Source organism: Tympanuchus pallidicinctus, unplaced genomic scaffold (assembly GCF_026119805.1).
Source record: "Tympanuchus pallidicinctus isolate F22 unplaced genomic scaffold, pur_lepc_1.0 scaffold3, whole genome shotgun sequence".
Taxonomy (NCBI): domain Eukaryota; kingdom Metazoa; phylum Chordata; class Aves; order Galliformes; family Phasianidae; genus Tympanuchus; species Tympanuchus pallidicinctus.
In genome coordinates this window covers 51,048,568-51,076,455 of record NW_026294747.1, presented here as the reverse complement: position 1 = coordinate 51,076,455, position 27,888 = coordinate 51,048,568, and the positions used below count along the sequence as shown (strand labels likewise).

At 44.2% G+C, this 27,888-nt stretch overlaps 1 long non-coding RNA gene across 2 annotated transcripts; it reads left to right on the top strand.

Annotated features, from left to right (window-relative positions):
• The first annotated feature begins 367 nt into the window (after window positions 1-367).
• LOC128086701 (uncharacterized) lies at window positions 368-27,347 on the top strand. 2 transcript variants are annotated; one of them, XR_008209484.1, is made up of 3 exons: window positions 368-464; window positions 17,035-17,210; window positions 24,880-27,347. It is a non-coding gene; the product is annotated as an uncharacterized LOC128086701 (long non-coding RNA). The 2 variants fall into 2 exon arrangements; XR_008209483.1 differs by having other exon boundaries at window positions 369-464; window positions 17,041-17,210.
• The last annotated feature ends 541 nt before the right edge of the window (window positions 27,348-27,888 follow it).

Sequence of the window (27,888 nt, the reverse complement as noted above, 5' to 3'; positions counted from 1 at the left end):
TTGACCTGCTGGTGATATTTTGCCTAATGCAGCCAAGAATACCATTAGCCTTCTTAGTGGCAAGAGCACATTGCTGACTCAGATTCAACTTGGTGTCCACTGGGACTCCTAGGTCCTTTTCTGAAGAGCTTCATCCAGCAGGGTGGCCCCTAGCATGTATATACTGTTGGTCTAATATGTGTGAATATATGCTTGGACTGGCAAACAGAGACCATTTCTGACTTATTTGCAATTATACGTTGCAATACCATAGCAGTTGAAGAGTGACATTGAAAAAAAAACAATCAATACCCATGTTAATAAATAATGGTTAAAACTTATACAGATCGGTTTTCCAAAGATGTCAAAGCACTTGGCAAGCATGAGGCTAATTCATGCTTTTTTTATATAGCCCTATTGACTTCAGTGGAAGTGTTTGTGCAGAAAGGAACATTCAGCTACTTCACACCAATGAAAGCAGAAAGGTGAGTGAATCTCGTATAGTTTCTTTTCAGAAAGGACCTGGCATTCCCAGTTTGGCTGGCTGCAATATGGTCAATTCATGTTTATCCTCTTTAAATTCTGTTAGACAAAGGCTCCTCCTCAGGTCTATGTTCCAGTGCTTTTGATATCCTGCTGGATTTGAGCCCTGTTTTTGCTAAGTCAGTAGAAATGAAGAGTAATTCAAAATCCCTATCTTTATATTTGCCAGTGTGCTGGAGTAATTGGAAGGAAGAACTATACTACCATAGAAAGAAGTCTCTGAAGGCAAGGTTAATGAAATTCCTCCAGTCACCCTCTACTAGTGTGAGGCATGGTCTCCTTTTCTCTCATCAACCTATGCAATACCCACACTCAGATATTATTTTGCTAATGTAGAATCAAAGTAGAAGGTCTTAGGGTCTGCAAGGCAAATGAAACAAGCAGGCTATGACTTATAAATGAGACATTTGTGAAAGTGAAAGAAAGACCACTTTTTCTTGATCCTGAAATAGTTATTCAGTCAATCCTCAAATCTGGGCCAGTCAAAATTGTTTTTCAATCAGGTTTCAGAGAAAATGATCAAGCACAGATTGTGAATATGAGTCAGCAATGTGCCCTTGCCACTAAGAAGGCTAATGGTATTCTTGGCTTCATTAGGCAACATATCACCAGCAGGTCAAGAGAGGTGATCTTTCTGCTTAATTCAGCACTGGTGAGGCTGCACCTGGAGTGCTGTGTACAGTTCCAGATTCCTCAGTACAAGAGAAAGCTGGGCATATTGGAAAGAGTCCAGCAGAGAGTCACCATGATGGTTGAAAGACTGGAGTACCTCTTCTGCGAGGAGAGGCTGAGTCTGTTCAGCCTGAAAAAGAGGAGGCTGAGAGGATCTCATCAATGTCCATAAATACCTGAAAAAAGTGCAAAGAGAAGAGAGCAAGGCTTTTTTCAGTGATGCCCAGTGGCAGGATGAGAGGCAGTGGGCACAAACTGGAATACAGGAGGTTCCATCTGAACAACAGGAAGCAATTCTGTGCTATGCAGGTGATGCAGCACTGGCGCAGGATGCCCAGAGATGCTGCGGACTTTCATCCTTGATGTTCTTCTAAAGCCTCCACCTGGACTAGGCCTGGACACCTTGCTCTGGTTGTCCTTGTATAAGGAGGGGTTGGAGTAGAGGGACTCAGTGCTGTGATTCAAATGTATCAGCGTAGAAGACAGAAGAGAAAGGAACAGTACATGAGAAATCAGAGAAACGTTGATAAATTCTGTTTGGAAGGCACCTTTAACTGTCATCTAATCCAGCTCTCCACTCACAGCAGGACCAGCTGAATGACTTGCTCATGGCCTCTTCTAGGTTTTTACTAGATTTTTACTGTTTCTCAGAATGGCAGTTTCCCATCCTCTGGGCAACCTGCTTGGCCAGTGCTTGCATATCCTCATAGTAATTTCTTTTTCCCTGACATATGACCAGAGTTTCTCGCTCACCTACTTGTGTCTGTTGCTTTTTGTTCCATTGCTGTACACCTCCAAGAAGAGTCTGGCTGTGTCTTCCAATACCCTCCTATACGATACTTGAAGACACTGGTAAAATCCACTCAGCCTTCTCACTTTAAGGCTGTACAAGCCTAGCATCCCCAGTCCATCTCTGTATATTACGTGCTCCAGACCCGTACCTATCCTATCTGCTAAACCCTCTCTCAGAATTTTTGATCAGGAACAGGTCAGTACAACTGGGAGGTACTGTGATCCATGGTAGAATTCCTGCCCTTCTACAGTGGGCACAGAGGTTGCTGGGGTAGCGTCAGGGCTATCCAGGCTCCACAACCTTCTTAAAGCTGCAGGTTCCCAAAATGCAGCAGTCTGAATCAAAAGTGCTCGTGAATGTTGCTGCCAAGGTAGTTCTACATCTCTGCTCACTGCAGCTACAGGAACATTGCTGGCATGACATTCTCTCCTGGAGCACCTGCTCCGTTCACCACGTGTGCAAACATAAGCCAGGACAGATGCTTTGGGAAAGAGCTGAAAGCCCAAGGTTCACAGGGCTGACACCCTTTTATCAGAAAAGAGGCCACCCAAGTTCTTGAATAAGGAGAGAGGCAGTAAAAAAATCTTTGGAAGGGAAGAAACTTCCTTAAAGTGTTTAAGAAAAGCCTTTCCAGAGACAATATTAAAAATACATGGGTGGGGTGAGGGAGAAAGAATTGTTATTTATGTATAAAGTTACACGGGGAGACAATGTCCAAAATCACTGAAAAAAAGAGTCTGTGTGTCTCTGTTTTCCTGAGTTATGATAGCATGTGTTTAGTATTACAGCTAATCCCTTTGAGGAGCCAAAGTTAACATCTTCCAAAGTATAAAGCTTTTTTTTTTTTTTAAAGGCTGAGTTAAATTCTAATGCTTCAAACCTATTCAAAAAACAACAACAAAATCTCTGGAAACGCTTTATTTAGCTTTCTGTAGTCGAAACAATTATGCAATTGGATAAGCAATGAAGCTAGTTCACGTTGGTGAAATTTTGTGTGGCTGAGCAGAACAAATTATACTTTCTGTGAACTTGGAGAAAATATCCATATTTTAAAAACAAACAAACAAACAAAAAAGTACCTTCATTTTCCATGGAGAAAGGACAGCCACACAGACTCAGTCTAACAGGGTCTTGCTGCAGCTTAAGGAGAGAAGCATGAAGATTTCATAGGATGAAATATCGTGCACATCCCACAGTGCGGAGCTGTCATGGGACAGTTGGGTACAATGAAAGGTGGCAAAAGAGGGCATCTCTGCAGGCACTGCACAGCTCTCGCATGCCAACATCTGATGTTCCAGTCAATGAAACTCTTTTCTGTGGTTTTTATGTGCTCAGCAGGCTCTGGAGTTTACATGTTGTAAGAGGGATGTAGGAGCAGCTCATGACTCCCCATCCTTTTACTCCATAAATGTGTCTCCTGAGTGGCCTAAGTCATTCGTCTTAAACTCAAACATCCTTTGAGTTGTGGAATAACTAGTTTCATTTTTTCATCTCCCTCTGGATGGCCCTTCTACTAAAAGCTGGTGGATGTGCTGGTGCCCTTGCCATGGTGACCAGCTGTCAGAGGCAGTATGTGGAGCACACAGCAGTGCCTAGGCAGGACAAGCCCAGTCTCCTTGATTGGTTCTACAAGACCCAGGTCTTCTGCTGTGGTCCTCAGTTTATGACTGAAAGGGAGTGGGGTTCCTTTTTGAATAGGAATTGCTGAAGAAAATATTTTGCTTCTATTTGTTGTTGTCACAGAGATTTTCTTTAATGATTTTCTTGTCTTAAAGGACTTAAAGGGAATGGCTGGGACTCGGGACACTTCATAATGCCTCGAGAGACATCAAATTCATGATTGCTTTCAAGGGTCAGCTCTGGCAGGGCAAGGAAAACACAATGCTGCTGGAATTTCTGCACCTCATCCCACTGTTGTCCAAGGACAGTTAATTCCATACAGTTTAAAGCAGGGAAATTGAATAAGAAAGCAGAAAGGTCCCTTAGTTAAAACCTCAGGGATTCGGTGTGGATCCAGTGGCACTCAGTGTCAGCCAAAGTTCTCAGTCACCCAAACTCCATTCCCTGCAATTTGTTCCATCTCACTAAAATACTGCACAACAAATCACCTTCTCAAATACTGTAGGGAGATAAGGTGTAATTCCACAACAAAGCACTGGCAAATAAAATGCTAGTGAGGTCTCCTTAACTGCAGAGCAATGCTGGTAGTGAGAAGATGAATTCTGGTTGCTTTCTTTACAAGCAGAGAGATTCTTTTTTGTTGTTGTTAATTTAGCAGAAGGAACAAAACACCAAACTGTTGATTCGGTTGATCTTGGCACTTACCAGGCTGACAAACATTTAGCAGCTGATAGCTAATTTGTACAGCTGCTTTCATCTGACCGATCCAGTAACTTTTTAAAGCTGTAGGAGGAGAACACAACCAGATTCAGTATCTGTAAAACTCTCAGAGAATCCACTTCAGAACCAAGCCAGATCAAACATGGGCACATCCTTTCTCTGCACATAAGGCCAGGAGAGCATAAACCACAGGAAAAAACATGAATTTTCCTTGTTTTCAAAACTGGATGGTTCAGCAAATCTTAATGAGTCAAAACAAAGACTGTGGAGAAAATGTTTTACTACAGATCACCAATATAATCACAAAGAATTATTCTGAGAGAGAAGAGTCACCTCACTGTGGTATTTGTTCATTTTTCCAAGCTTGGCTCCTAGGATTTACCTGCTCACATCTTTACATTTAGATCTCTACATCACACTCTACCTGAAACTCAGAAATAAAATACTTTGCCATAGCTGAGCATCCATCTGCTCAGTAGGGATGTGTGTTTGTGCAGCGTCTTGTGCAATGTTACAGACTTGTTCTCCTTTCTGATTATGATATTCTTTAGATAGACATAGATAGCCAGAGAGCCATTTCCTGGTGTTACGTATTTACAACTTACAGTGGGGCGTTGGATACAGTAATATGCAGTTGCTTTAGGACATTAAAAGCAGCAATTTCAAAATCTCTGTTTCTCAAGTCAGTTACTAATCTTTCCTCTTATGCAGGCAGATCCATCTTTAGATGGAAAAACCCTATAGGGAATTAGGTAGGTTAAATACACGCAAAGATGTAATCTGCAGCAATCTTCCTGAGAGGCTGAGTGGTAGATGGGAACAAGAACCTCCTAGCCAGTTTGTGGTCTAATCATTTTAATCCCTGACGGAAGGGTTTCAGAGCACCCACCAGCAGAGATGCTGTAGGAAAACCAGGCCATCCAAAATCATGATGAGAGACTGGTGAGTGCTCTGCCCAGTCTGCTGCAGATGTGACTTGCTCACAGGAGTCTATCACACAGCCTGGAAGCAAAGCAAATGAATAATGACCCTCCCACACTCAGATGCGTAATTGACCATCGATTTATCCAGCTCCAGAGGCATGCTGTGCACATCCCACACACACAGCAGACCCACTCCTGGCAATCTTCCAGTTGACGTGTCATCAATTTGACCACAATTTGTTTCACAAATAAACTTGTGTTGCAAAGCATAAATACACACTGGCAGAAAGTCCATCTAGCAAAGTCTTCTCTCTGACACCAAAAAGAAGCAGATTACTGGGTGAAGAGGTAGGAAACAGTGCAGGTATTCCGTTGCCTATTTCCTGCTTATGCCATCTCAGCCTAATTCCCAGCGACCAGTGCTTTAGGGACTGTGAACTATAGGTAGCACCTGAGCTATCCTATTTAATAGCTCTCTGTGGACTTCTTTTCCTCGAGTTTGTCTAAACCTGTGTAGGCTTTTGGCCTCCACAACATCCTGCAGTGATGAGTCACAATTCAGCTATGCATTGTGAGAACAAGTACTTCCCCTTGTTTATTTTAAAATAAATCTGCTACTTGCTTCTTTCTCTGAGCAGCCTTCAATTCTCATGTATAACAACTAATGTGCAATTGTTCCTCAGCCACCTTCTCCACACCATTTGTGACTGTAAAACCTTCTTTCATGACACCCTCTAATCACCATTTCTCACATCCTTCCCATATACTGCCATTCCCTTTGTACCAAGAACCCAACAAGATCAGGGTCAAATACAATCCAATATTTTCTGTGGTAACACAGGGGCAAAACATATCATCCATAAAGACTAGCCTACTTGGGATTAGGTGGAGATAGATAGATGAGGCTTCTATGGCATAAGATACGAGCTTGCTCTCAGTGTTTGCTGTAACAAATAGGACCTGCCACTCTCCCACTCTTGTGTTTAATGAGGATCATACACAGATGTCTGAACCAATACTGTGGATAGAACTGTGTCTCCTGGCTAAAACCAAACCCACCACGACTTTTCTTATTGTTCAGTAATGCATTTTTTGATAAACCAGTTCTAAGTACAGCTCAAAAGAGTTCAGAGGAGATCATGAATGCGCAGTTATTGGCTCTGCTTTCCTATGAGCTCCATAAATGTATATTTTTGGAAGTTTAAAAAGTAGAAATGCAATTGAAACCACACACCGCTTTGGGCTATAACTCCAACATTGTTTGGCTTGGGGATTTGCTGGGAGAACAGAATGATCCTCAAACACTAGAAATTGTTTAGAGTTATAGAAAATTAGCTAATTATCCAACTTTGGGAGAAGATTCGCAAACAAGAAAATGTTTGCCACATTTGCTGGTATCTCATGACTGATTAACAAGCTTTTAACAAGGAACGTTTATTTCAAAACAATCTGACTGCACAATTTGCAAAGAATCTGAGTCATGAGACTGACCCTAGAGTTATACCAAATGGATGTGACAGGAACCCAGAAAACATGTCTGTCCCCTACATCCAACATGCAACCGTGAGGCAGCCGTGTAGACACTGTTGGGATATTTTCAGGGTTAGTAATATTAGAGCCAGGCAGATTAAAGCACACAGATAAGAGTATGAAAATATTAAAAATTATGAATATTAATAGCTGCAGATGGGCCCTTAAAATGTTGTCAGAGGTCTGGCAGCATAAAACAGTCTCCTGACCCTGATGACCAGGCACTGGGAGACTCAAGGTCTGAAGTCTGATAAAAGTGTTTGTTCTCCAGAAACAATGGACTGAGGTTATACTTCAGCAGCAGTGTCACAGCAGTGGGACAACAAATCTGCTACTCATCAAAGACTTAATCTCACTGAACTGCAGTTGTCATTCCCAATTTGCACCAGTGCAAAGGTGGGCTGAATGGATTCCGTGTTGTGTGAGTGCCTGTGTAAATAAAATGTGATGTGTCTCACCAGCTATGCCAGCATTCAGAACCTCATTCATTAGGCCAGTTCTCCAGGATGGAAAGTTGGTTACATGGTCAGAAGGGCTCTGGAAGAGCTCTGTGGAGCTCATACAGGTCTAGTGCTCTGAGCAACATGGGCTGTGATGGTGTAGAGCCATAGAGCTGTGGCATGGCCTGGACACAACCCTGGTCTCAGAGCTTCTTCCCAGGCTTACCTGCAGCTCGCAAGTGGTGTTACCCAGTCAGCAAGCTGCTGCTGAAATCCTTGTTAAGAAGCTGCTCCTGGCATCTGTGGCCAGTGACACCTGATGAGCCTGGTTCTGGCAAGGGTGGGATTTCCTCTGGGCCTGGCTGGAAGGGACTAAGTAAGCTCAGATGCTGTGGAAATGGGGAAGATAGAGATACTTGAAAACCTCTTGTTTTTCCTTAACACAGAGGGCAACAGTGACTGGGAACAGAGAGGGGAGCTAGGGGCTAGTGCTCAGATGGTTTCTTATGTAGGGTAATGAGAATGTTCTCTGAAATGCATTAATTTTGCACTTTGTGCTCTCTAGTCTTTTTGGTTTTTCTAAGCCTTTCTAAGCATTGTTAGCCTGTTGCTCTGTGCAAAGGAAGGGGAACTTCTTTAATTAACCAAAAAGCAAAAACAGTCTTTGTGCAGTGCTGGGACCTTGCGTATTTCTCAGTTCTGATTTTATTCTGGGTGAATCCAGTGGAGAAGAGTAAAGGCTCACCAAGCAAAGTGTTTCTAGCAAGGATAACTGAAATAGCCTCTGATCTGAACTGAAAGTGGTGGAGATAAAATCTGACCCCACAGCCTAAGCTGTGAAGCTGGCTATGAGAAATACGCAAAGGACTCACAGTACTATTATTTAGGAAGGCATAAGGATGCCATGCTGTAGAAAGATTCCTTATTTTGCTGCACTGGCAAACAGCTACCAGCGTCCTTTTAATTTTTTTTCCCCTCTGCTTAATTTTTCTCCTCTCCTCGTTTGGAAACTTCTGGCTTTTGGCCTTCAGCTGTACATGAAGCTGTTCAGTCAGCTCCTGGGTAAGGAAGGGGTCAAAGCAAGGAATATCAGAAGAATGGCTCTGGAGAGCATCACTACAAATATTTTTGAAGGATGCTGAAAAACTGTTCTTGCTACATCTTGCGTGGAGCCGTTGCAGCCAATGATAGATAAACCTGCCTGCCTGCTAGAGCCTTGGTATGGCAGCCAGCCATCTGATAACTGCCCTACAGACATGAACTCTTGTGATCTCTGAGAAGAAAAAGAGGCCTCCTCCTTTATTCCTCCTTTCTGCTCTCCTGGGCTGTCTCTCCTCATTCACTGAGATTAAATGCTGGAGACGGGGAGAGAAAGCGAAAAACAACAATTCCTCCCCTCCCTCTGAATTCCCATACCTCCTCTGGCTCTCCCAGCAGGTCTCAGCATCTTGTCTCCATCTCACTGACAGGGAGGATGGGAGATAGCGTCCTGCGCCTGTGAGTTGCTGGTGCTTGGAGCAGCCATGCATGAAGAAGTCTTGGGAGGTTTATTTTTAAGTATCCCCTGTGACTTTCACAGCCTCATCTAAATGAAATGAATGCTGGCTGAAAGCCCTGCTCCACTGGGAACTGAGACCCTGGACTAAGTGGGGTAGAGGAGCATCCACCCATCTACAATAAGAGTAATTTCTTGCTTGTGAGCAGCTGTTTGCCCGCACAATCTTGGTGGTGGTGCTGCAGGAAAAAGGTCTATCTGGGAGAAGAAAACTCTAACAAACAGTCCCTGAATGGTCAGCACAGGGTGGGTTTTTGGACACAGATACCTCGATCCACCTTAGTGCAGAAGATGGCATAGAGGCAATGGGGCAATGACCATTTGGAGGTGCTTTGGTAGGCATGTTTTTCTTTGTGCTCTTGCTCAGGCAGTATTTTCTGGGGAAACATAAGTCCCCCTCCAGCTTTCCACCAGCAGCTGCCATACCCAGACCTCCATTGCACTGCACTGAACTGACCTGAGCATGAAGTCTGAAGAGCACAGTTAGTATGAAGACATACAGGTGGTCCTCAGTGTGCCTAGAGATATGAGGGCTGCAGGTGCAGGCCTTCCACCCTATGTGCTTTTTGTAATACCAATAGTGATGACTGAATACTTGCTGCACTTGGCATCTATGAACAATGGCTCCATAGGTGGGAAGAGCACTCTGAAGACACAGCAGCAGCTGCAGGAACGAGCATTAGGATTTTGCACGCCTCCATAAATAACAGGTGGAGGGATGGAGGGTTGCAGAGCATACTGCTGGGGCTGAGGGCTGCAGGGGACACCAGGGTGTGGACACAGCCACATCCCCAGCCAGGTCTCTGCAGACAAGCTGGCCCCAGCAGACAGCCCCTGTGCCACCCACACACATTGTGGTGCCTTCTTCTGCGCAACAGACATTTGCCTTCCCACAAGATTGGAATCAGCACCTTCAGTCTTACGCTGATCTTGTTTTCTTGCTTAATCTTTCCCTTTACACCTCACATTGGGATACTCATACTCACATTGGGAGTAGTTGTGCCCATGTGTTTCTGAGTAAGCTGACACTGTTCTAGCCTGAGCTTTTGCCATTCTAATGGCTTCATTTTTAACCATGAAGGACTTATAAATAATGAATTGTGAGAGATGACTTTTTCCAGTAAATCCTGCTGTGCCTACTTGTGTTTGGATCACTGCATTATGCTAAAGTCAGCTGCTTGGAAGCTGTTTGTGTGGGGAAGCATAGGGTGGGTGAGGGACAAAGGCAGAGGTGGGTTAATCTGCCTGGATGTATGCTGGTTAAGGGGTGATGAGAACTGGGGTGACTAGACTGGTGCTCAGCATGGCCTGGCTGTTCTATGAGAACCACTGAAAAACCAAGGGTAGGTGCTACAGAATCTGGATCAGACAGCTGTGCTGAATTCACAGTGTAAGGGGGGATGTAAATTACTGATGGACTTGCACAGGGTCTCTGGCAAAGGGCTCATTTCACCATCCCATGAGGTGGCAACCAGGGATGACTGCCTCCACTTCTACAATGAATCCATATGGATCTTGGGAGGAATCTGCTAGCCCCACTGTGAAAATATTTGTATTGTTTGTACCACTGGAACAAAACAGTCCTCAGGACAGGGCAGATAGGGGTAGCAGTAGGAGTTTGTCCTTACTAGGAAATGTCTTCCATTATACTGGCTTTTCTCTGAAAACAATGTCATAGTTACACGAGGTCTGAATGGTGTTAATTCAGCAGCAATGGGTGGGACTTCCACAGCCTCCCTTGGGCAGCACCCCAAGGTTTTGATGGATTTATCCTCAGGGTAGATGCTCCACAGTTCCCAGTATATTGCTGAAGAGCAGAAACATGAGGAACCCAAGCACTGTCCAGCTCTGCAAGACCCAGAGAGGATCCATCCAAATGACAAGAGGCCAAACTAGTGGTTTTGCAGGACTCAGGCTCAGAGCCGCACCACGCTGCTGCAATGAAGAAGGAGGCCTGGGCAAGGACTGCGTGTGTCCCTGGGCTGCCTGCTGCTCACACTCACACCTCACTGCACAGAATGCCCCAAATCCCCTCCTCAGAATCAGGCCCTCCCTCCCCAAGCTGGCTTTTATGCCACTCTCTCACAGCCAGCCATGGATAATTAATGCTGCTTGAAACAAAGGATGTCACCAGCCCACCCAGAAATGGGTTGATGTGAAACTCCTGCTGCTCACCCATGTTTTAATGACTCTACAGAAATAACATGATTGTGTGGCAGCCCCAGACTAACTCAGCACAGCTCCCCAGCACGAAGGCAGCATCACGCCTGCCAGCCATGCATCCTTGCCTCAGGCTGAGGCACGACTTTGGATTTCCAAATATCCCGTATCACCCCATCAACCTCACTTCGGCTCCTTCGACCCCCATAGACCTTCTGTGTTACTGGAACCTGGGTGGCAGATTTGGATAAGAGTGGGAGATGAAATATTGTCAGTGAGCATGTTCTGGAAATAAGAGATGACTTCTTAAATAGCAAGAGAGCTGTGGTTGTTTATCTACGTGTTCAAAACTCGTAATTTTAAGCAAAACTTTTTTTTTTGTTTTGATGTAAAATGAAAAATGCATTGGTATTTCCATGTTCTTTTTTGTTCACTCAATTGGGTTCTGTGTAGCTGTCTCTCTTTCCTCTTTGCTTTTCCATCCTGACCTCTCCTATCTGACAATAACAGAACTGGAATGGGTGGGGGGGGAGGAAAAGGAGAGGAAAAAAAAAACAACAAAGAAAACTGTGACCCACTTTTTGTTTTTATCCACACTTAAACCACAAGAAATTGCTCCTATCACCTTCAGCAGTAGGTCAGTTGCTCCCATTTCCACCAGATCTCAGCTCTGAGCATACAGTCCCCATGCCTTCCCCTCCTACCTGCAGTGTGTCAGCCTCCAGCCAATTCAGGGAGCGCTGCAGGCTCCAGCATTTAACCTCTCAAAGGACTCCTCTGTCTTGGAAACACAGCGTACAAATCTTCCCTGCTTAATGTGAGCACTTGGCCTGGCCCTGAAATATTGAGTGGTTATGGCAGAGAAAGAGTCTGTGATGGGTGATCAATTTTAGATGGTAAACAGTCTGTCAAGGGCTGTTCCAGGAAATACTTTTTTTTTCTTTTGAGTCATTTTTATGTGAGAACATGAGGAGGGTGAGCAGTGAAAGCTAACAAGTGTATTTGCCTGGAATTAATCACATCAGAGTGAGATATACAGACTTCCCACTAGCTAGCAATAGCACAAAGGCATCTTGGAACCTAGATGTCAGGAATGGATGAAGAATAACAAAGACAGGTGGTGTAACATCTGCAGGAGCATCAGTTTTCTGAAGCAGCTTTCACCTCTTAGGCTGCTCAGCTCCCTCCACATCACCCTGGCACATTCCAGTTTGCCATGGCACTTTTTTCTTCTCAGCTCAAAACAATCTGGGCTCAGACATCCCCAACTGGTTCAGATCAGTGATCCCTTTCACCACCCAAACCAGGGAGTTGAAGCATTTACATAGGTTTAGTCTCCTTCAGGTGATTCACTGAATGGCCTCGGGGTGGGCAGAGTTGAGAGCAACAGCAAGGGGTTTCTGACCTCTTGTCCTGACCCTGCAAGTTGCACCTGGGAAATGCTGAGAGTGTTTTGTTGTTGTTTCTCTCTGCCTGGAGGCTCCTGAGCCTCTGATTGGTGCAGGGAGGGCAAGCTGCCAACACCATTCATGTAACTAGCTTGGCTAAGCCCTAAAGAGCTCCTAAAACAGCAGGTTGTATTGCTCCTAATACCTTTATGTGTTCTCTTTGTTTCATGCATTATTTGTTCTCTTCCCTTTGCTGTGCTCAGTCCAGAAGGCCTGGGGTGAAAGCAGCACCCAACAGCAATGATGGGAGTGGGCCAACGCTGCTTCCAGCTCACTTGGTCCAAGGGCATATAATAAAGTTGTATCCCAGAGCCCATTAACCCATGGATGACTGCTAGTGAGAATCACCCCATGATGGTAAGCTGGCGTGGTCTTTATAGGCTGTTCTTTTGTATGTCTGTGTGTGCTTAATAAATTCAGGAGTCCGTAATTGCTACAATGAAAGCAAGCCAGCAATAATGGGATGCAATGTTTACACTTGCTTAACTACTTAATCTTATAATGGGGATTTTCTGTTCTCTCTGCTCTTGAACACTCCTGCTCCCTGACATTTCTTTTTACCCCTTTCTCTGGATTCTCTTATCTCTAGGCTGTGTTTTCCCTTTAGCACACTCCCCCATATACATACCCATGCTCAAGTTCCTGCCTGCGTTCCCCACCTATCTCCTTCACCTGACCCAGCTTTGTGCCATCTCCCACTTTGAGGGCCTGGGTCACGTTCCACACACTGCCTGCAATGACTGCCTGCATCCACCTACCCCAGTGCACTGGGACCAGGAAGGCCATTCAGAGCAGGAGGGATTACTGAATGAACAAAACCCACTGGCTTGGACACACGAGGGTTGTTGCAGGTTCAAAAGCCATATGTGAGTTCTGCTGACAGAATCTGGGCAGGAAATTTTAAAAATATGCCAACTTTCTTGTATGAATTCACCTCTCACAGCAGTGTATGCACAATTCATTCAGACATTATTTCATACTTTTGCCATTCTTTTTCCAATTTATTTGTACTACATTTTTATCTTTTCTTTCCTGGAGAGTTTGCTATCATTTCATCAGTGCAGAGGAAAAACAAAAAGAAAAAAAAAGAGAATTTGTTAAAAAGTAATGAAAAAGAGTCCTAATTCAATCTTTTGTCGGTATGATGATGACAGAAATTGTCATAACAACTCACAAGTCAGGAAGATCAGTTACTGCCATGGTCAGATTCTTCTGCCTTTTTAGAGCCTTATTTGTTTAATAAACACCTCTTTTTACAGCGTTAGGATCTTAGTATGAATTAGTTACTGCTAATAACTAAGCTAGTTGCTGCTAGTGTATTAGTTTCTGCTTCCATAAGATCTAAAGATGCGTGCAGTCTAATTAGTAGCAAATTAAGCAAGGATTCATTCTTTGCCCATACATTTTTTGCAGCAATACAGATCTACTTATCTATTTACTACGGTGCTCTGCCAAAAAAAAAATACCGTCAACCCTTGGTGTACCTGTATGGAGAAGCAGCATCTGTATCTGAAACAGCCTGAGAAGACCAGTAGCAAAATGCTTGCAAGTGGGACAGGGCTTTGTACCAGTGAAGCCTCAAGAGGTCTAAACAGGATTAGTCACTGCAAAGGTATTTTTTAACAGATGAAGTGATAACTCCAGCTGCATACTGCTTCCATGACTATGTCTTGTGTGACTAATTGGTGAAGGTAGAAAGTTATGCCACAAGAATAATTAGCACGCGCTGCCTCATTTTTTAGTTTATTTTTTCTTTTGTGGATGATGTCTGGGACATCAGAAGAAGGCTTGGAAAATAAAGCTGCAGATCCCAAGCAAACAGCTTAGCTTATCCTGCCAGAAGGATGCCAGAGCATTCAGATGTCCCTGGGTCTCACTCAGAGGACAGATGTGATACCTACTGTTAACCTTCTGTGTTTTGGACAAGTCAGCTCTTGCCTCAGTTTCTCTATTTGTAAAACAGTGCTAATTATATGTTTATTCTCTTTGTCCAAATGCTTTGAAGACTACTCATGGTAAATGTTACCTATAGGGCTGGTGATGGTTATTATAATGAAATTGCAATCAAATTGTATATGATATTTGTATGTGCACTATGATTAAATTATAATTAAAGCTGCCACTTAAATTTAATTTTTGCCTGACTTGACACAATATACACAACATATCCCAAAGAGGGAGAAGATCCCAAGTTCTTTTAGTACAGACCAAAATTGCCCTTTATTTTAAACTGGAGTTTTAATGTAAGCAAGCCAACAAAGGAAAGCCTAAATTAAAGAAGGGTATCAAGGGATTCAGGAACTGTTAGCATTCCATTGAGTATCTAAGTTGCTTAAGCAGAGGTGCTTTTCAACACTGCGTTGATGAACACATAAAAGTAGGAGAAAGAGAGCTCAGTCTTCTGCATCAAAAGGGAAGTTCCAAGATATAGTTTTTGTCCATATTTTTGGTCAAAGCTCTGCATCTCTAATTCATAACTCAGATGGATATGTTGACTTTTTCAAAACTGGCAAAAGTCTTGATTCCACTTTAACTTAAGTGTCTATTGGCTGCCATTCAAGAGGAACTTTACTCCTTCCCACTGGTTTGCAGAAAAATAATAATTCAAGTTTTGCATTAATTTGAAAGCTCTCTCCTAAAATTCTGACTTCCAGTAGCTGTTCAACTGAATAAAAAATATTAAATGTAAACCAGGTAGATTTATATGTGGCTCAAATTCTCCAGGAGTGTGAAGTCCAAAAACAGAAAAACATTAATATAATGCAACCACTGTCAGATGCAGGACATAGTTCTCTAACTGAAGATGGAATAAATTGCTTTTTCAATTTACCAACACATCAGTTGTCTTTGTTTCAGAGGCTACGTGACATTTAATGAGTTTGTCTTCTTAATGGGCACTGGACGCATTAGAGAACTAGGGTTAGAGCCAGAAGAGCATTTAGGTGCTTAATACATAATTCCCATTAATTTCAGTAAAAGTAAGGTACAAAAATATCTCTGTGGATAGGTCTGTTTACATTTAGTGGCTTTACATGTTAGAGGAACTGGCTGTCTAGAGAAGTGGTGGAGCCACCGTCCCTGTAGGCGTTCAAGAACCATGGAGATGTGGCACTGTGGGACGTGGTCAGTGGGCATAACAAAAAGGGGTAATGGTTGGACTAAATGAACTTAAAGGTCTTTTCCAACCTTAATGATCTTAATGATTGTACGACTGATTCTATGAAAATTTGACTGTGTACTTGAAGTGCTTGATTCAACTTTTGTTTCATTGCTTGAGCATATTCACCAAATTCCCTGCTGTCCTTTCAGACCTCCTACTGCTCAGCCTCCTCCCAAGCCTTTGAAGAGCAGGGATGAGGACTGGGGTCAATAGGCTATAGATCATGGAACTCCCTTCTCAAAAAGACACCATCCATCCATCACCCAGCAGCATGTCATCCTTGCTGCCAGACCATACTAAGGTATCTCTCCAACCTGCAAGTCCAGGATGCTTGTGGAAAATGGAAACAGTGGACAAGAGGAGGATGACAACACTCAGATCTTGCTTTGACAAGACCATGGCTTATATTACATCTCACCCAAATCCTAGGGCTGAACCCATCCCTCCTGTTGAATGTCTCCTAACAAAATTGAGTAGAAGGCACAGCACAAAGAGTTCTGCCAAACTTGGTTGTAGCACTTGGGAGCTATTTGTAACTGAGTTGGTGTGTTTAGAAAGCCGGCCTCTGCTCGCCTGCCTTCAGAAGCCCCTCATTCTGCACACAAGTGGTGCTGGGAGACCACACCAGTTCTTCTGCATCCCTGATGATGGCAACGTGGTTCCCACAGTCACAGCCCAAACGTCATTCCTGCTTCAGCAGAAACTCTTGACATGTTTATCTCTTTGCACTGAGCCAGCTATCAACATGGCTCTGCTCTATGGCTACTGTGATTAGATTAATTACTGTTTTGTGGAAACTACGCCTGGCGCACACTTCTGGCTCAATAACTGGAGGAAAACGAAGGCTTTATTTAGGTTATCTGCTGTGAGGAGATAAAGTGCTCTGTGCATTTCTTGCTTAGACATGAAAACTTTGCCACCATCTGTGCGTTATGACAACTGTTCTGTGATGATGAATGTGAACTGGAGGCCCAAATCGAAACTGGAGCTCTCTGTTGGTGGATGCTGCAGAGGAGATAGGCTCTGCCACTTCTAAATCAGCAGGAGGGTCATCAGGAGAAAGGGAAGGCTGCCGCTGCAGAGGACCTCAACTCACTGGAAATAGGGAACCTGAATATTTGAGTAGAAATGGAGTCCATGGGACATGCTAAAGATCGCACACGGAACCTGGCATACAGTTAGGAACTGAAGGAAGTTCCCAAATAGTCAGTCCATGCTTGCACTACGAGGAAACTGATACTATTCTTTATTGTGCCTTGAGAACAGTTGCGTGTTTGCCCAAGAAAGAAAGGCGGAAGGCTCCAACTGGCATAACTTGATTCTTGCTGATTTTGCTCTGTGAGAATTTGCCCTCTAGGACCTATAAGATTCTTTCTTTCTTTTTTCTTATCTCTGCGGTATCTTGGCAGCCATTAAGCCTGAGTAAGCATTTCCCAGTTGTAATTTACAGAAATAAAGGTAATTATTTTTGACTTGAGTTGCTTTTGTCAGCAACAGGTGCTGCTGGAGTATTTCACAATGGTGTATCTGGGAGAGTTGTGACTGGGGAGAAGGCAAGGAGATTCATTGGAGACCTGAAGACCCCAAGGCTGAAAGAGAAGTTTTTAAAGAAGGTGCAAACAAGATTTTCTCCGTAGGGAAGGAACATGATCATGTACTGTGTCAAGGTACTGTGGGCAACAGTTCATAAAGGTACTTCATTCTGTCAAAACCCAATTTATTTAGTTGAAACCAAGTTGGTGGGAAACATGGTGTTAGATCTGAGCCTCTCTTTATTTTTTTGTACATCTCCAAGTGAGCCCTTCGTGGTGCTGCTAGGCTAATAGGGATGAATACTTTCAAGGCTCATGCATACATCATGTGCACTTTAAAATGAAGACAAGTTTTGAAAGAACTAGGAGAAATCAGGATTTAGCACGCCAGATAAAGGTGGAAGCTGCTTTAATTATAGATTCAGTCCACATTGCATTAAGGATTACTCAATAATGAGATAGCCACTCAGTCCTCATATAACCTCATTAAAGACTGATACGTTTGTCTTTTAAACATTTTGTCTTCACTGTGCCAGATCTTAAATGGCTCCCTCCCGGTAATGCAGCAGTACCTATTCAGCAGACCTAGCTTTTTTTAGGTTATTGAAGACGCATAAAAAAATGAATCTGCAGTGTTTCAAAACTGAAGGCTTAGCCTCTCACAGGATCTGTGGGGCAGCTGCTGGACTTCTAAAGGTTAAATTCTGCAAGCAAATCTCATTATGTTTTTAGCAACATCATCCAAGTCTGGCTGGCTCAGTTACTCACCTGAGGAGTGCTGCATTGGCATGGCCATGTCTGCATTTCCATTTGTGATTGCTTTCCCTGGATCTCTCTAGATCTACAGAATCTTTCCTGGCAGCTGTGAAAGGATTGCTGTGAATGTGAACTCACTGGGATGCTAGGAAAATCTCCAGAGGTTGGAGAAAGGCTGGAGACCCACCATCAGCAACACTGAGTGTTTCTGGCAAGCTCTGTCTCATCTTGAAATGAGCTAAGATATTTTCTTATAGCCTACACCACTAATATATTGTAGCTGGAGTCAGTGCCGTCTTTTCCACAGATTACTCCTGTGCCTCTAGACAAGTAGCTTATCTTTTTCTTGTTCCATTCTCCTATAAAATAAGAATACCAGTAATATTTTCCTATGGTTTGTCTCCATTCAAAGTTGAGGAAAGTTGAGAGCATCTCGATTGGAGCTGATGTAATTGCAAGGATGTAAAGAGGAGAGATAGACAGTGATTGTTTACAGGTCTATTTAGAGGTAAGGCTGTACCTCACTGCATGACTTGTATACTTGTCATGGGATGTCATGGTTTCAGCTGGGTCATTAGATGATCCTATCCGACCACTAATAAACACCATGTTCATTGTTGTCTAAACAGGCCGTTCAAAGCTTCTAACAGCAGAATATTTTCACCCCGATAGTCTCAAAGCATTCTCAGAGCAGTCCTCTGATTTCTGCTTTAAAAATCTGTGCTTTTCACTGGTCTGGTGGAAATAAAACACCCCTCCCCCTTGTCTCTCAGAGTAGAGAACTAAGGGAAAAAAAAAAAAAACAAACATTTCTATGTCTCTGCATTCCTGCCAAAGCGGTTATCAGAATCTTTAACATTTACGGTACTCTGAAGTGAATCACCAGCCTACATCTCATCTGAGCATCTATTTTTTCACCATAATCTGCTTTTAGAAGGGCTTTTAACTGCATCAGACTTTTCTCTTCCATTAAAATGCTGTCTGGATGATTGGAAAATAGAATAGCCTGTCCTCATTGCTTAGTTTCCATAGTGAATGTCTGGAGCAAAGGTCTGTGGGATTATTCAATTACTGCAATAATGGCCTTTGACCTGGTAAAACAATCCAAAAGGCAGAATTCATCTATTGGATTATTTTGAACATTAATCATATTCTGTTTAGAAATCACAGAGTTCAAGACAGACTGCAAACTATTTGTGTGCACTGTACAGAAATGACTTACATTTTTATGAACATAATTACACAAATGATATCTTCTGAGATTTTTTTCCCCTTTTGTACTTCACAAACTGTGTTTTGGACTGCAAAGCCTCCCATCTTAGCTGCATGTTACCAGCACTAACCACACTGACCAGTGTGATAAGTGCTCTGTGCTGATACTAAACTGCTGATAAAAAATGTTCTGGATCCTGAATCCGCAGAAGTGTAGGAGAACAACAACACCTTTTGCTCAAAGCTGAACTGCTTGCTTCATGAATCAAATGAAGAGCGAACAGCCTCCAACGTCTGTCTTGTCATTACCATGTGCCCAGGAAGGATATGGGAATGGTACAGGGGGCTGTGGGGCCCTGTCAATTAAGCACTGTGGTCAATCATGAGTAGGTTTTAAGTTCCAATGCCAAATGAAAAATGTTCACTTTTCCTGCAAACTACTGTAGGGTCATATTCCCGCACTGAAATTTCTGGAGGCTTTTGTTGGCACTATGCTGTACCAGTAGCAAAGACGCATTAAAGAAAACAAACAAAGGTCTGGAAAAGGGATTCATGCAGCAGCAATACTGGCAGCCCGTGGCTTCCCACCCAGCTGTTTTAGAAACTTCAAAACACATCTGCTGGTAAGCCAGGGGGCTCTAACAAAAATGAATACCCGGTATGAAGAGCATGGTGACCTGCTTCAAACACCTTCATCTCCTTGGGAAGGAGGATGAGTTGTTATTCCTTGCCCACAGGGGAAATGGCACCATGGACCCCAAATCCTCTGTTGGGGTCCATTCAAGTGACACAAAGACCTGAATGCCCACAGCAGGCTGACATCCTTTGTGAAGACTTCCAGTGTTGCTCGATGGGCTTGCTTGGCACCTCTTGCTGATGCTATCACCATGCGGCAGCATCTCCATTACTCAGAGGAGAGCAGTCCTGTAGGGCAGGTGGAAATGGAGAGAGGAGAGCATCCTCAGGGTAACCTTCCCTGTTATGTGTGTGACTGTGCCCTTATACCCAGGCCAAGTGAAAATGAGTAATTTCCCATCAGAGGAATACCTGGTTAATCACTGATGTCACTCTCACAGCAGGATATATGGCACTCATAGGTCAGGTGTAAATGGGCCAACAGAATAATCTGCTTTGCACTGGGTAAAATCAGAAATAATTCAGAGTGGATGATGTGGCTTTGCTGAACGGAAGGTGAGATGCCTGCAGCATGTCAGCTGATGGGGAGTGCAACCAAAGTTGTTGCTAAAAACCCATTTCTTCACACAGAGCCTTTTGGCTCGATGCTGCTGCCTCCTGTTTGGCCTCATATCCAGAGATGGAGGTCTATGTCCTGAGCTATGGATGAGCATTTTGGTCAGCCTGCTCCCACTCCTGAGCTTCTCCTTTCTGCACACTAAAACTGTGAGTGCTCAAAGGCAGAGTGTACATGTGTTTCTGTGTGTGCGCCTTATGCAGGAAGGTACATGAAGGTGTCCTAGGACATCTTTGGGGCAGAAGAGGCTCCAGCCTGTCTTATTCTTCTCCCTTCCCCCTCCCCAGAACTCAGCAGAACAGGAGGGGTGCAATGAAGCCCTAGAGCAGGTCCCAGTTCATGACACCAGTGGGAGCAGATGCACAAGAAAAGGGCAATGGCAGCAGCATTGCTTCCTGTCAGACAGGGACCGAGACTATTCTGTCCTTTGAGGGTCTGTCATTCACACCTCCAGCTCCCTAGGAGCACTGACCCCCAGAGCAATGGCCATTTTTATTAGAAGCGATGGTAACTCACTGATCATGGGTGACATTTCTTCATCTTAGGACTGGAATTTCCAGTGCTTTCTTCTGCAGCAATGATTTTGCAGTACCTTTACCCAACTGCCCAATACTACACTCAGTGCTTTTGGCCATCTAGCTGTTCTGGGCCACCCAGCTGCTTAGGGCCATCCAGATGTTTCAAGCAATCTGCAGGCAGCTGGAAGAAATCAGAGAGTTTAGGATTGGAGATGTGCAGACATTATAAAAAAGTCAAGCAAGCACACAGTAGCACAGGCTTCTCTAAAAGCAGCGAGAGCTAACACATCTCGCTGTGTAAGTGCTGCTTTTGAGAGGGCCCTAATTGGGAATTTTTATTCAGCATTGACTCTCTTTTATCAAATCCTTGTCTGCATGAAGTTCTCCTAGGTGCAGTAGAATGAGATTCATATTAGCACATTTCTGCTCTTCCAGGCATTTTCACATCACTTTCCCTCTGCAGATGAAATGCAATGCAGTAATAAGTGACATTTCTGTAGAATATGCTGCCTTCAGACACAAACTCCACTCCTAATTACTTCTCCCCATGGGGAAAATAACACAACTGAAGACATCCTGATAACAGCACCATGCCTTCAGTTGGCTGCTTTGATCCTGAAGCAGCTCACGGAATTCCAGAAAGTCTGATCCTGAAGCAATGACTTGTAGAAACTGGGCCCAGTATTTGCAGGATGATGATTATTATTTTTTTAATTAAAACAACTGTCATACATAGACAAAGCTGACAGCTTCTGACTGTCACATCTCCCATGATGTGTTTGCATGAAAATGGTGAGAGGCTATGAATAACATCCATGGATTAGCATACAGTCCAGGATTAATGCTTTTTCTGAGAGGTGGCAACCTGCTGTTGACTATGCAGAGAGGGCGAGTTGGGCAGATAGAGCCTAGGAATCACACACTCCACCAAGGGAGGCGGCCAGCATCATGTGGGTTTGGGCATGTGTCTCCTACATGCTCTCCAAGCAGCAGCTAGAGCTCAGTGCCTATAACTTCTTGTTTTCAGGGCACAAGCAGTCATGCATGAATGGAGAAAGAAATGCATGTGTGGAGGGATTCTCCTTTTCCTTTATTAATTGAGCTTAGAGGCAGGTGACACCAAGGAGGGGCTTTGCAGTCATATAACACAGACTTAGTGCTTGGGATATAGCCATGATAGCAGTTTTAGCTGTTGTAATTCAAGGAATTTATTTTAGCCTGGATTAGTCACAACCCTTACTGTGACACTGACCATATCTAACATTTATGAGTGAACTGCAAAGCACAGCAGTGTATTTTAAGAAAAAAAAAAAATGTTAGGTGCCTTGCTCTCCCTGTGTAGGATATAGAGAGAGACTTTGTGTGAAGAATTTACATCCTATAGAGCTCCAGTCCACCAACTGATTTGTGAAAGGATGAGCAGAGAGGCTGAGGTGTGGCACACAGACCTGTAAATTCTGGGAGCTCTCCTTGCTCTTACTCTGTGCTGGTGGAAGAAATGACTTCCAGTGCCCAGCTCTCAGCCAGATTTCTTTTTACATTGGCTTTAAACACCACCAGCAGGCCATTGCTTTGGTGGCTCTGGTAGCTGCAGTTTGGCTTCTTGAGCTGCCTGGCTCAGGGAATGGAAACCAGGAGAATACAAACAGAAAGGAAGGCATGATGGTATTCCTTATCAGCTGGAAGTGGGTGGTTCCATAGCATGCCTAGGAAAATCTTCTGAAAATCTGCTTTCATAAGCTCTCCAATCTGCTTTCCACTGCCTGGCTTGCAGTCACTTTGCTGGCTCTATAATGAGCTGTTGCAAGAGAGGCTCCTGTGAATCAGATGACTCTGTTGTCATCTGATGCTTATATTGGGCGTGCTGAGTCATGAGGCCGGGGATGCAGCGTGAGGAGGTAACCACACAGCTGGATGGCAGCCGGGCACAGGCTGGAAAGTGCAGGAGTTGAGTGGATGTGGTACAGAGATGCAGGGTCTTGACCCAGCCCTACTCCTAACGCAGCCCTTCTGTCTGTAGTGGGAATGTCTGCTGCTGACAGTACCTACAGCAAGCTGCTCCATGGATGTCACACACCCAGGTTCAGAGCAAGGTCGGACAGAGCGTCCCACAGAAGGCACTGCATTTTTCTTTAAAATAAACAAAACAAAACAAAAAGCCAAATTATGTTATTTTCCAAGCAGCGTTCCCTCTTAGCAGCCAGTCCCAGACCCCTCCCATTGGCTGCACGTTTGCCTCCTTGAACTACAGCTTCACCCCTACGATTCCTCCTTTTCTCCACCTTCCTGGTCCAGGACATCCCATGTCCTGTTTCCTTGTCTCCACATCCACGTACTGACTTGGTGATAACTGTGAGGTAACTTTCAGGATTCCTAAGGACAGCAGTCGTCACTGAAGAGCCTAAAGCAGTGGAGAAATGCCACAGCCTCTCTCAGAAAACCCCTATGCACTTGCTGTTAAGTAGTGCCCATGTTATTGGTTTTGCCCACCTCTCGTACTGAAACACAGAATCACAGAACCCTTAAGGTTGGAGAGGACCACTAAGATCATCCAGTCCAATCCCAACCCATTCCCACCATGCCCACTAACCGTGCCCCTCAGTGCCACATGTCCACGGTTCTTGAACACCTCCAGGGACAGTGACTCCCCCACCTCCCTGGGCAGCCTGTTCTGATGAATTAGCACACTTTCAGAGAAGGAATTTTTTCACATATCCAATTTGAACATCCCCTGGTGAAATCTCTTTGTGCTTTGGCTGCTCAGGGTTCAAAATGAAACTGTGCAGTCAGGCAGAGTGGAAAACAGCCACGTTATCACTTCATTTTCTATGAGGGTGGGGCAGCTTAGAAAAAGAAGCATTTCACTAATTTGTTTTGCATCACAGAATAGCTCAAAAGTCATCAAGCTGAAGCCAGGACAGAGTCCTGTAGCTCACTGACAGGCAATGTAATGATGTTGGCAATCTGATATCTCCAGTGAAATATTTTGCAGGTTGCCTCTTGCAGAACACTGTCAACTTTCAGTTTTTCTTCTCATTCTAAAATGCAAGGAGATCCCAGAGCATCTGGGAAAGCACAGGGAAAGCAATGACTTGGATGATTTAGCAGACAAATTGCTCACCCACAAGAAGGGGCACCCTGCTCCAGAAATCCATTTCCTTATTTTCTCTGCTGAATAATTAATGTAAAATACACAAAAAGGTTTGGCACCCACCTGCATAGGTGCCAATAGCCATTTTTGCTCTGGTGTCCTGGCTTGACCAGAGGTGAAGTTCTTCGCTGCACAGCAGACCACTTTTCAACAGGAGTAATGCCAGCAGCCTCTATTGAACTAACTAGTCAGCAAGCAGGGATTTGAATCCATTCATTCACCAAACCTTGGCACTTGTAAAGAAAAGATCTGAGGAGTTCTGCGAAAGACACTGTGTCTACAGGTGCCTTCAAAAAAGTGTCCTGGGTAATAGATCCCAGCTGGGGGGGGCTGGGGGGGGCTGGGGGGGGGCGGGGGGGGGGTGGGGGGGGAGTGGATCCCAGCTGGGTATTTGCATCTCCTTGCAATCCTGAAAAGGATACTGGTCTCACAGAGGGACAAGTTCTCGTGTATGTCCTATGCTGGATGGTAATATCCTTGTGGCAATGTCAGCCAGTGATGATCAATGCGAAGAAACCAATGTGCTTAATAGGATGCTGCAGATGGAAAGCAGAAGGGCAAAGTGTCGGTGGCCAGCAGCCTCTTGCTGGCTGCTGGAGAGACCTCTGTTCAGGCACACAGCATCTGCCCAAAAGGCTTGGCAATCCCTGCCAGGCATAGTGCTATGCTGAGCATAGGGCAAAGACACCCTCACTTCTCACAGATTAGAAGAGTATAAGTTCTTAGGGAGACAGAAAGTCCTTTGTTACCTTCTAGTGTACAGGAATTACTTCTCCTCTCCCTCCTCCAGCCACATATTTCAGTTACGTGACTGCTATTGTGTTTGGAATCACCACTTTGCACATACAGACAGAATGTTTTCCCAGGGAGATCAACACAAGAGCATCACATCTTATTTTTTTCTCTTTTCTCCAGAAGACAGCATTGAGCCAACCAAGGAGGAGAGCAGCCATCTCCGTGAGCCTTCCTGTCCATCTTGTGCCTGCAGCCCCAGGCTCTCAGTGCAGTGATGAGCAGTGGCCGCAGCGGATGCTGTATCTGTGTGCGTTGGCAGCACGGCTGCTCCTGGAGCCATAAATCCTTTGCTGCGGTGGCTGAGTCACTCTCATACTTTCCTTTCGCAGAGGTACAGCAAATAGGAGATAAATAAACACCAGCAGCCCTGCTGAAAGGTTCCCACCTTCCTGAGGATCAGGTTAAATGCTGCTGGGTGGCAGGATTGCCTTTTCTGTGTGTCTCCCTCCTTGTGACCAAGAGGGGCAAAAATCCTGTGGCCACAACCACTCTCCATCCAAGCAGGATCGGACAGCATGGGCACAACAAGGGTTGCAACACTGAAATGATCCCACAGCACATCTCTGCTATCTGGGTCTGATAACAGTCTCATGCACTGTCCCTCTTCTCACAGAGCTACTGTGCAGTAAGAAAGTGCTGGGGTTTTTGGAGAAGAAACATTACATGCAAGTTCATCTCCATAGGATAAGTAATTATAATGTTGTCTGCTGGTGCCTGTGGGGACAGCAGTGCATTTCTTGGCAGCTTTCATGTGTTGTTCAAGGCAGATTTCCTGCATAGATCCAGGCTCTGGCAGGCAGCCACAAGTGGGACGCAGATGAATGCGCCTGCTCAGGAAATGATAAAGGAACCAAGCAAATGCTTTTGTTTGTGAAGCAGCATCATCTGGAGAGCCGTCAGATCCTCTTCCAGAGGTGAGGCATGGAAATCACGAGCAGCTCCCAGCCTGTGCCACTCATCAGGTGCTGGCATGTGGAGCAATAGGCAAAGCTCCCAGCCCAGCTGGAGATCCCATCCCAGCTTGGATTTGGTGTCAGCCCAAATCAAATAGGAATTTTCACCACCATTTTGCTTGTTAGGACACTTTTCATCTAAGTGCTTCTTACCTCACATAAGGCAAGGGCTGAGCATAAAATGCAAATGCAGGACAATTCAAAGCCATCAGCTTTCCCTGCCTGGTCACAGGGGAGTTATCACAGCTGCATGAAATCTGCACTCACCAAGCCAGGGTGAGAGCAAGGGTATCTGCTGACACTCCAAAGGGTCTTAATGCACTGTCACCTCCTAAGTGGACCCCTTGGGCATCTCTGTGATGGGGAAGGGAGATGGCCAGGATTATCAACCACTTTTAATGAAACCATTTCTGTAAAAGGTTGGGTTTTTTTGTTGTTGTTTTTTTTGGGGTTTTTTTTTTTTTTTTGCACAAAGCCAACCTTAGGAGATCAAGGGAATGATCTTGGTATGGATGAGATGAGAGAAAGAGAGTGCAGCTGCCACAAAGGCTAACAGCATGGCAAGCATTACAAATCCACCTGCAGTTGACAGAGAAGATCTGTTAGCAGAGATGGGCTGGACAGTTTTCAGCAACGGGACAACACATGAGACCCTGAGATTAAAAGGTTTTTCACATGTGGGAGATGAGTTCACAGAAAAGAGTCACAGTGAGTTTCACAAAGCAGGCATCCTCCAAGCAGTGAGCCCTGCAGCTCTGGCTTTGCACAAAAAGAGAAGGCACCCACCAGGCAAAGCATTTTCCCAGGCATGTTAGATCCCAGTTAGTGGACAGCATTGATCTGACCACTCTCAGAGCAGAGATCTTTCTGCACTGATATTTTGTCTTCAACTGGGAAGAGACTGGAAAATAGATGTAGAGAAAACTGACAGGATTTTGATGGCCACGGACATTTCCCCAAGCTCACAGCACATCTTCATAGCCCAAGGAAAATAACAGTGTAAAATGTCTCCATGTAGAAGGGAAGAAATTTCTGTTATTGATTTTCTGGGACTGAAGCACCTGAGACAGAAGGAGAAAAATGAGTTGTGCTCGTAAGCGGACGAGTCAGTGTCAAATAAATTCTTATAAAGGTTTGGTATACTTGGGGGTGATAGATTTTACTCAGAAACATCCAGATACATTTTAAAGAACCTTGCAAAGTTTTTATTCCTAGAACACAAGCAAAGAGAGTCCTTCTGGATAAAACACTTACATCTGACTGGATCAAAAAGAGGGCTGAATTCATACGTGTTTTATGAGGAATATCTGTACTGCACTTCTGTGTTACTATAGTTTGATGATGGTCCAAAGGACTAAGCTGGCCCAGGTTGTCTCCATGCTTTAGGGCAGTGAAATCTTTTCTGCCTAAGCTTTGATCTCTGTCTGGAGGCTTATCAAGAGACCAAAACAGACAACAGAAAACTCCTGTAAAATGCATTCAGAGTACTAGAATTTTGGATTCTGCATATGCACAGCTCCAGCAGATGAGCAAATGACAGACATATTTAAAAAGAAGGGATGGAGCAGGAAGGAGGAAATTGAGCTGATCTTTTTTTATTTTATTTTCAGACATAATGTTTTAATATTTTGTCTCTAATTTTTCCATGCACAATTACAAGCTTTGCATGCCTGGAGGTACTGTAGGAACAGTTTCAGGCAACTTCTAAACTTGCTTCTGAATTATCTGTTCTGTTCTTGCAATATTGCTTAAAGCAGCAATACTACAGGATGACAGAAATGAATGACACTCATTTGGCTCCAGAGAACTTTGTTGCCTTACTTTCACATGGCATTTGTGCCAATAAAAGAGATCAAAGCAGCTCCCTAAGCAGATTTTTACCCTGGGGAAGTGGCTATCTGGATGTTACCAGCAGAGAAGACTGTATAACTCAGCAGATCCAAAATCACAAATGTCAGGTGGGAAGAGTTGCTGGAATTTGTCCATGACACAGATTAAAACACTTTATAGGCTAGAAAGTTAATTTAAAAAATCCTGGAAAATGCAGAGAGGCACAGATGGGACGAATAAGACAACAGGTAAATCAGGAGAGGTTGCAGCAAGCCTTCTTACAACATCTCAAATAACTGAGCTGGCCAGACCATGAATCCAAGTAAAATAGACCTAGCAAATATGA